The sequence below is a fragment of the Salvelinus sp. IW2-2015 genome, unplaced genomic scaffold (genome assembly GCF_002910315.2).
Source record: "Salvelinus sp. IW2-2015 unplaced genomic scaffold, ASM291031v2 Un_scaffold3542, whole genome shotgun sequence".
Classification (NCBI taxonomy): domain Eukaryota; kingdom Metazoa; phylum Chordata; class Actinopteri; order Salmoniformes; family Salmonidae; genus Salvelinus; species Salvelinus sp. IW2-2015.
The window spans coordinates 50,773-60,345 of record NW_019944822.1 but is presented as its reverse complement, the minus strand read 5'-3'; positions in this window follow the sequence as shown (position 1 = coordinate 60,345).

The following is a 9,573-nucleotide window of genomic DNA, read 5'->3' as shown; positions in this document are numbered from 1 at the left end:
ACCCTAAACAGTAGTAGACTTACTCCAAACAACCCAAAACAGGTAGGACTTACTCCAAACAACCCTAAACAGTAGAACTGACTCCAAACAGGTTAGACACTCCAAACAACCCACTAAACAGGTAGACTTTTACTCCAAACAACCCTAAACAGTAGACTACTCCAAACAACCCCAAACAGTTAGACTACTCCAAACAACCCTAACAGTAGACTTACTGCCAAACAACCCAAAACACGTAAAGACTACTCCAGAACAACCCTAAACAGATTAACTACTCCAAACAACCACCAAACAGTAGACTTACTCCAAACAACCCCCTAAACAAGTAGACTACTCCAAACAACCCTAAAACAGGTAGACTTACTCCAAAACAAACCCTAAACAGCAAGACTTACTCCAAACAACCCCAAACAGCTAGAACTTACTCCAAAACAACCCCCTAAACAGGTAAAGACTTACTCCAAAAAAAACCCTAAACAGGTAACTTACTCCAAACAGTAGACTTACTCCCAAACAACCCAAAACAGGTAAACTTACTCCAAACACAACCCTAAACAGGTAGACTTACTCCAAAACACCCCCACACAGTCTAGACTTACTCCAAACAACCCCTAAAAAGTAAGACTTACTCCAAACAACCCTAAACAGTAGACTTACTCCAAACAACTCTAAACAGGTAGACCTACCTCCAAACAAACACTAAACAGTTTAGACTTACTCCAAACAACTCTAAAACAGGTCTAGACTACTCCAAACAACACTAAACAGGTGACTTACTCCAAACAATCTTCCAAACAGGTAGACTTACTCCAAACACCCTAAACAGGTAGACCTACTCCAAAACAAACCCTAAAACATAGACTTACTCCAAACAGGTAGACTTACTCCAAAACAACCCACTAAACAGGTAGACTTACTCCAAACAACCCTAAACAGGATAGACTTACTCCAAACAGGTAGACTTACTCCAAAACAAACCCTAAACAGTAACTTACTCCAAAACAGTAACTTACTCCAAGACAACCCCTAAACATAGACTACTCCAAACAACCCTAAAAAGGTAAAAGACTTACTCCAACAGGTAAGACTTACTCCAAACAACCCTAAACAGGTAGGCTACTCCAAACAGGATAGACTACTCCAAAAACCCAAACAGGTAGACTTACTCCAAACCAACACCCAAACAGGCTAGACGTACTCCACAAACAGTAGACTTACTCCAAACAACCCTAAACAGGTAGACTTACTCCAAACAACCCTAAACAGGTTAGACACTCAAAACAAACCCAAACAGGTTAGGATCTTACTCCAAACAGGATAAGACTACTCCAAACAACCCTAAACAGTATAGACTTACTCCAACAACCCCAAACAGGATAGACTTACTCCAAACAGGTAGACTTATCCAAATAAACTAAACAGGTAGACTTACTCCAAACAACCTAAAACAGGTAGACATACTCCAAAACAACCCAAACAGTAACTTGACTCCAAACCCCTAAACAGGTGGACTTACTCCAAACAACCGCTAAAACAGGTAGACTTACTCCAACACGCTAACAGGCTAGACTTACCCAAACAACCCTAAAGTGATTCAAACTCAACGGTAGACTTACTCCAAAACCCAACGTGACTTCTCAAACACCAAAGGTAGACTTACTCTCACAAACTAGTGATTATCACAACTAAACAGGTAGACTTACTCCAAAAGCATACCCAAACAGGTAGAACTTACTCCAAACAACCCTACTAATAACAGGTAGACTTACTCAAGTACAACCCTAAAACAGGTGAACTTACTCCAAACAACCTGCTAAACAGGTAGACTTACTCCAAACAACCCTAAACAGTAACTTACTCCAAAAGCAACCCCAAACAGGTAGACTTACTCCAAACCAACTCAACAGGTAGACTCCTACTCCAAACAGTAGACTTACACGTAACTCCAAAACAACCCCAAACAGAAGTCGACTTATCTCCAATGACAGGTAGGACTCTACCCCAGAACAACCCCAAAACAGTAGACTTACTACCAAACAACCCCCAAACCAAGTAGACCTACTCCAAACAACCCCAAAACAGGTAGACGTACTCCAAACAACCCCAAAACAGCGTAGGACTACCCAAAACAGTGTAAACTACCCAAACCAGGTAGACCACCTCCAAACAACCCCAAACACGAGACCTACTCAACAAACCCCAAACAGGTAGACCTACTCCGTACACACCCCAAACAGGTAAGAGCCACTCAAAACCTCCAAACAGCTTTTACTTCCCACAAAACAGGTAGACTTACTCCAAACAACCCCAAACAGGTAGGATTACTCAAACAACCCCAAACAGGTAGACTTACTCCAAACAGACCACAGTAGACTTACTCAAAACTAGACTACTAAAACCCAAACAGAGACTATCCAAAACAACCTCTCTAAGACATATGATCTAAACCATGTACCACAGTAGACTACCCAAACATACCACAAAGAGACGTTTACTCCCAATAACCAACTCCTTAACAATGTTAGACTTACTCCAAACAACCAAAAACAGGTCTAGACATCCAAACATCCCCAAACAGGTAGACTACTCACACCCTAAACAGTTAGACTATAACATCAACAATCACTACTCAAACCAACCCTAAACAAGGTGCTACCCAAACAACTCCCAACTAACTTACTCCAAACAAGGGAGACTACTTCCAAAACAACCCTAAACGGTTAGACTTACTCCAACAACCCACATTTCGACCCAAATTTTAGACTTACTCCAAAAACCCTAACAGTAGACTTACTCCAAAAAGCGAGGTAGACCTTACTCCAACACACCTAATCAACACTTACTCCAAACAGTCAATCCTACAAGTTACCTCACATCAGGTAGGCGATCCAAACAATCCTAAACAGTAGTTAACTTCGCAAGACAGCTTAGACTTACTCCAAAAATCCCAAACAGGGTGCAGGATCAGACATTATCAAACAACCCTAAACAGTAGGATTCTTACTCCAAACAACCCTAAACAGTGTAGGACTTACTCCATAACCTCAAACCCTAAAAGCACGTGTTAGACCTTACTCCAAACAAGGCTAGACTTACTCCAAACAACCTAAACAGTAGACTTACTCCAAACAGTAACTACTCCTAAACAAACCCAAAACAGGTAAAACCTACTACCAAACAACCTCTAACAGGTAGACTTACTCCAAAACAGGTGACTTACCCAAACAACCCTAAACAGGTAGTAGCTGACTTCCAAACAACCCTAACAACAGAGACTTACTCCAAACAACCCCAAACAGGTAGACTTACTCCAAACAACCCTAAAACAGGTAGACCTACTTCCATTAACAAACCCCAAAACAGGCGTTAGGAGCTTAACTTCCAAACATACGCCTAACACTAGTAACTTACTCCAAACAACCATAGAACAGTTAGAACTTATCCGGAACCAAACAACTCTATAACAAGGTGTAACCTCTCCAAACAAGATCCCAAACGAATCCCAAGTGAGACCATGCCCTTCTTCTCGCTGAGTTATAAAACGTTAAAAGCGCCTACAGTTTGTTTTATGTACAGTTGTGTCAACACACTTTAATGTGTTACTTCATGGTCCTATTGCGCAGAGACAGCCTCTGGTATTTTATTTTAGTGATCCCCCTTATTTAGCGATGTTAGCACAGGCAGCAGCTACTCTCCTGCTGAGGTTTTTAGACAAGCATTACTAAGATCGATTTAATTCACACGTCTGAATTAGTTGATAATTAGTCCCCTTTAAGGCCTCCAGTATTCTATGTCTTGCAGTAGTTATGTTTTCAGGGCTAGGGTCAGTTTTTTATATGGAGTACTTCTTCTGCTCTTATCCGGTGTCCTGGTGAATTAAATTATCGCTCTGCTAATCTCTCCTTCTCTCTTCTTTTCTCTCTCTCGGAGACCCTGGAGCCCTAGTGACCATGTGTCAGGACTACCTGGCATGATACACCTTGCTGTCCCCTCAGCCACCTGGCCTTGCTGCGTTCCAGTTTCAACGTTCTGCCTGCGCTATGGAACCTGACCTGTCCACCGGACATGCTACTGTCCCAGACCTGCTTTTTCAACTTCTAGAGACCGCAGGACGGCAGAGATACTCTTAATAGTTCGCTATGAAACCAGACATGTTACGTCCTGAGTGTCTGGACTTGCTACACCCTCAACAAACTACTGTGATATTTATGAAGCTGTAATTATTAGAAATTTGAACATGCTGGTAATTATGAAACATTGAAACAATCGCATCCATGTTCTGTTATAATCTCCACCCGGCACAGCCAGAAGAGGACTGGACACCCCTCATAGCCTTGTTCCTCTCTAGGTTTCTTCCTAGGTTTTGGCCTTTCTAGGGAGTTTTTCCTAGCCACCGTGCTTCTACACCTGCATTGCTTGCTGTTTGGGGTTTTAGGCTGGGTTTCTGTACAGCACTTTGAGATATCAGCTGATGTACGAAGGGCTATATAAATAAATTTGATTGTAAGTAAGAATTTCACTGTAAGGTCTACACCTGTTGTATTCGGTGCATGTGACAAATATAATTTGATTTGATTTGATTTGAACTAGTAAAACTCACGTCCTGTTGTAAATCAAAGGAGAGGATCCAGGCTTGCGCTCTCAACATCCACTCAAAGGAATGTCCTTTCTTTCAACAGACCTTTTCCCACTGAAACTCTGACATGTACTGGAACACTATTTTTAACTTAGAACATGGGGAATGGTCAGAGGTGATCTATAGAACACTAATGTAATTGAGTTTGTTATTTTGTGATGTCATTAAACATTTAATAAAGGAAATACTGTACCTTGGAAAGTATACCCACTACATGTTTGAAGTTTCCATACTATGAGTTTTGCATGTAATATAAAACATTATGAAAGTGTTTTTGTTAAGAGACGGATGTGATTTGAGAAGCTATAAGAGATAATTGTTAACCATGGACTTTGCACAGTGAGTAGTTACCGCCCTGAGTGAGGTCAGAGAGCGTGTCAGCCTGCCAGAACCGCCCCTTTCCTGCAAGCTGTATAAATGATGGGTTAAGAATGTACATACCAGACCAGAAAGATGTGAAGCTGCAGCTGCACGTTTAAAGTGGTTTGAACTTTGAATCTCAACGCGAGGTAGAGCCGATAAACTCATTTCCGGAAAATCACTGGTACGGCTGATTAGCTGTCCTAAGTAAAGTATCTTCGAAAGCAAATTTAAGAAGGACCATTCTGCTACTCTGCTTAACCACTGTATTACGCTACTCTCATCACCCCACTGGGAAACCATCGATAAGGCTGGCTAGCCTATCTTCAACGAAGCATCTTCCAGAGTGAATGGAAGGAAAATCAACTCTGTAGTTCTGTTCAGGACTTCACGACAAGTCACTGGATACCGGACAACTACAAAGAAGGACAACAGTATAAGACTTGTCAGAACCATTTTGGACAATCAGAGCCTCACAAGCGTGCCGCGAAAAGGCCCAACCCCCTGTTCAGCGAGAGCTCCACGGCGGCCCCAGGCATTTCACGTAAATACATTCATGATTTCTTACTCAAAGTGGGCGGCGGTTTGTCTGCAAAGTATATGGTTACTGTAGGTGAGAGTAGTTTCTGAATGTACCAATGTTAAGTGTCTCTATCCCTCTCGATCTCTTCTTTAACAAGCAACCAGGTTGTTGTCATTCTGCTAGGGACCTGTTTTCAGCGAATTAAGTCTCTAGACAGTGTGTATGTTTATCCTGTGTTCCCATTTAATTAGCTAGTAAATAAATAATTAAACCAATTTGTGTAGTACTGAATCATAAGTAAGGCTCTGGTTTTTGCAGATGCAAGGAGGTTACGACTGTTACGACAGAAACATGACCCGCCAAGCCGCGCTGCTTCTTAAGACACTGCCTGTTTAACCTGGAAGGCAGCCTCACCAATGTGTTGTAGGAAGCACAGATCGACTGATGACCGTCAAACTTGTGAGGCCCTGCTCATTAGTTGGTCATTCAACATACTTGCTGCTACTTTTTTTCAATTCTGTTTTGAAACTCTCCCTTCCTAACTGTTTTACATTCACTGAAACCAACCAGAAATGTTTCCTTAACCAAATAATCACAGTTTTTCATAAAACAGCAGGAGGCAAAAGAGTAGTGAAGGGTTCAGCAAAATGAGAAGACTGCATAGCCGCGGGAAGTAGGAGAACTGAGGGCACCCCCTGAAAAATCTGAATAAAAAACTAAAGTGGTGCACTGGGCCTTTACTAGTCCAGTATTAGCAGACATATATTGTAACGCTCGTCGTAATCCTCCTCGTCTGAGGAGGATAAGTTAGAAGGATCGGAGGATCGGAGGACCAAAACGCAGCGTGGTATGTATCCATATTTATTAGAATAATTTTCTAGACGAACAAAACAATAAACAAAACGAAACCAACGACGCTACAGTCCTGAACAAGTGAACAATGAAAAAACAATGAACGCACGAACAGGAACAATCACCCACAAACAAACAGTGAGAACAGCCTACCTAAATATGGTTCCCAATCAGAGACAACGTAAAACACCTGCCTCTGATTGAGAACCATATCAGGCTAGTTAGACAACCCTAAACCAATGAAAACACATAACATGGAATATAGCCACCCAGCTCACGTCCTGACCAACTAAACAAAGACTAAACAAAGGAAATAAGGTCAGGAACGTGACAGATATAGCCCTCTGTATCTCAGCCCCCCAAAAGTTTACAGTGCCGCAATATACAGGTGAAGTCAGAAGTTTACATACACTTAGGTTGGAGTCAGTAAAACTCATTTTTCAACCACTCCACAAATGTCTTGTTAACCAACTATAGTTTTGGTAAGTCGGTTAGGACATCTACCTTGTGCATGACACAAGTCATTTTTCCAACAATTGTTTACAGACAGATTATTTCACTTACAATTCACTGTATCACAATTCCAGTGGGTCAAAAGTTTACATATACTAAGTTGACGGTGCCTTTAAACAGCTTGGAAAATTCCAAACAATTATGTAATGGCTTTAGAAGCTTCTGATAGGCTAATTGACATKATTTGAGTCAATTGGAGGTGTACCTGTGGATGTATTTCAAGGCCTACCTTCAAACTCAGTATCTATTTGCTTGACATCATGGGAAAATCAAAAGAAATCAGCCAAGACCTCAGAAAAAAAAATTGTAAAGACCTCCACAAGTCTGGTTCACCTTGGGAGCAATTTCCAAACGCCTGAAGGTACCACGTTCATCTGTACAAACAATAGTACGCAAGTATAAACACCATGGGACCACACAACCATCATACCGCTCATGAAGGAGACGCGTTCTGTCTCCTAGAATGAACATACTTTGGTACGAAAAGTGCAAATCAATCCCAGAACAACAGCAAAGGACCATGTGAAGATGCTGGAGGAAACAGGTACACAAGTATCTATATCCACAGTAAAATGAAGCCACTGCTCCATAACCGCCATAAAAAAGCCAGACTACGGTTTGCAACTGCACATGGGGACAAAGATTGTACTTTTTGGAGAAATGTCCTCTGGTCTGATGAAACAAAATAGATACTGTTTGGACATAATGACCATCGTTATGTTTGGAGGAAAAAGGGGGAGGCTTGCGCAAGCCGAAGAAACACCATCCCAACCGTGAAGCACGGGGGTGGCAGCATCATGTTGTGGGGTGCTTTGCTGCAGGAGGGACTGTGCACTTCACAATATAGATGGCATCATGAAGATGGAAAGTTTGTAAATATATTGAAGCAACATCTCAAGACATCAGTCAGGAAGTTAAAGCTTGGTCGCAAATGGGTCTTCCAAATGGACAATGAACCAAGCAACCTTCAAAGTTGTGGCAAAATGGCTAAAGGACAACAAAGTCAAGGTATTGGAGTGGCCATCACAAAGCCCTGACTCTAATCCTGTAGAGAATTTGTGGGCAGAACTAAAAAGCGTGTGTTGAGCAAGGAAGCCTACAAACCTGACTCAGTTACACAGCTCTGTCAGGAGGATGGCAAAAATTCACCCAACTTATTGTAGGAAGCTTGTGGGAGGCTACCCGAAACGTTTGACCCAAGTTAAATAATTTAAAGGTAATGCTACCAAATACTAATTGAGTGTATGTAGACTTCTAACCCACTGGGCATGTGATGAACAGAAATACAAGCTGAAATAAATAATTCTCTCTACTATTATTCTGACATTTCACATTCTTAAAATAAAGTGGTGATCCTAACTGACCTAAGACTGGGAATTGTTACTTGGATTAAATGTCAGGAATTGTGAAAAACTGAGTTTAAATGTATTTGGTTAAGGTGTATGTAAACTTCCGACTTCAACTGTATGACTTCACATATAAGAAATATGTACAAATGGACATGCAAATGTGTATTTTCTGTTTGCATGTAACACATTGCGACAAAAATACATGTACTGTATACATGCAAATGTGCATATTATTTTTCTGTGTACTACAGTATTGTACAGTATTGACTTTTCCCAGGAAACTTTTACCTACTGTTGAAATCGGTATCTAAAAAGCTCAGTGATACACAATAGCATTCAGCTAGACAAAATTCACATTCTGGTATAGTACAGCAAGCAGTCAGTGTCAACAAAACAATAGAACAAAAGTGACATTTGTATATAACCAACAACAAAAGGTGAAAAAATATATCTAAGCATTTTGACCAGTACGGCTCAAAAAACGTTTAATTTTGGTGGCATTGGCCAATTTACTGACACAATAACTAGGTTTTGAATCATGATTTCAATGTTTTGGGTGGGTTACTACATTTTGCAGACATGCAGTAGAGTTGTGATTTCCATATAAAACAGTTGTGACAATTGCACTTACAGTTTGAGAATGTTAAGACTGTTTCAAAAAATTTGCCAAAGCGATTGAGAAAAACTGTAAAAAGCTGTAGTGTACCATTACAGACAAACAAGCTATAGCTGTAGCGCTTTCAAACTGCCACATTCCATATCATCACTGTCTGATGAAATCCTGGTAACTCCAAACTTGGTATTTTAAATGTTTTGACATGAATCAATATTATTGGTTGCCCTTTACCTTTGTATTCATCTGTTTCACGGCCCCTTGACCAATGAAATGTATTCAAAATAGCTTTTCATCAAAATTCTTAATGAAATGTATTCAAAATAGCTTTTCATCAAAATTCTTATGGTGGAGATACAGGGTTTGACCGACTGCTTTAAGAGCCAATGGACTCTCAAAGCAGTCGGTCAAACCCTGTATCTCCACCATGGCTCTTGAAGAGAAGGCTGCATCTTCACTTTTATAAGGAGATTTTGGTTCATGTTTGAGTACAGTTGCCAGATATGATCAGAGATAAGTTGCACTTGGAGTAAGACAAATATTTCTCAGATATAAAACTGCTGTTGATATTGTGTTTTGTGGGAAAGTGCAAATGAAATGGCTAGGTAGCTAGCTAAATAGATTTGGGTAACCCAATCAATTGTCATTGAATCTGACAGACAAAGTTACATCTCCCCATGTTTTTTGCTCATAAATGATCTCTGCTTGTTTAAGAGTGAACAGATTG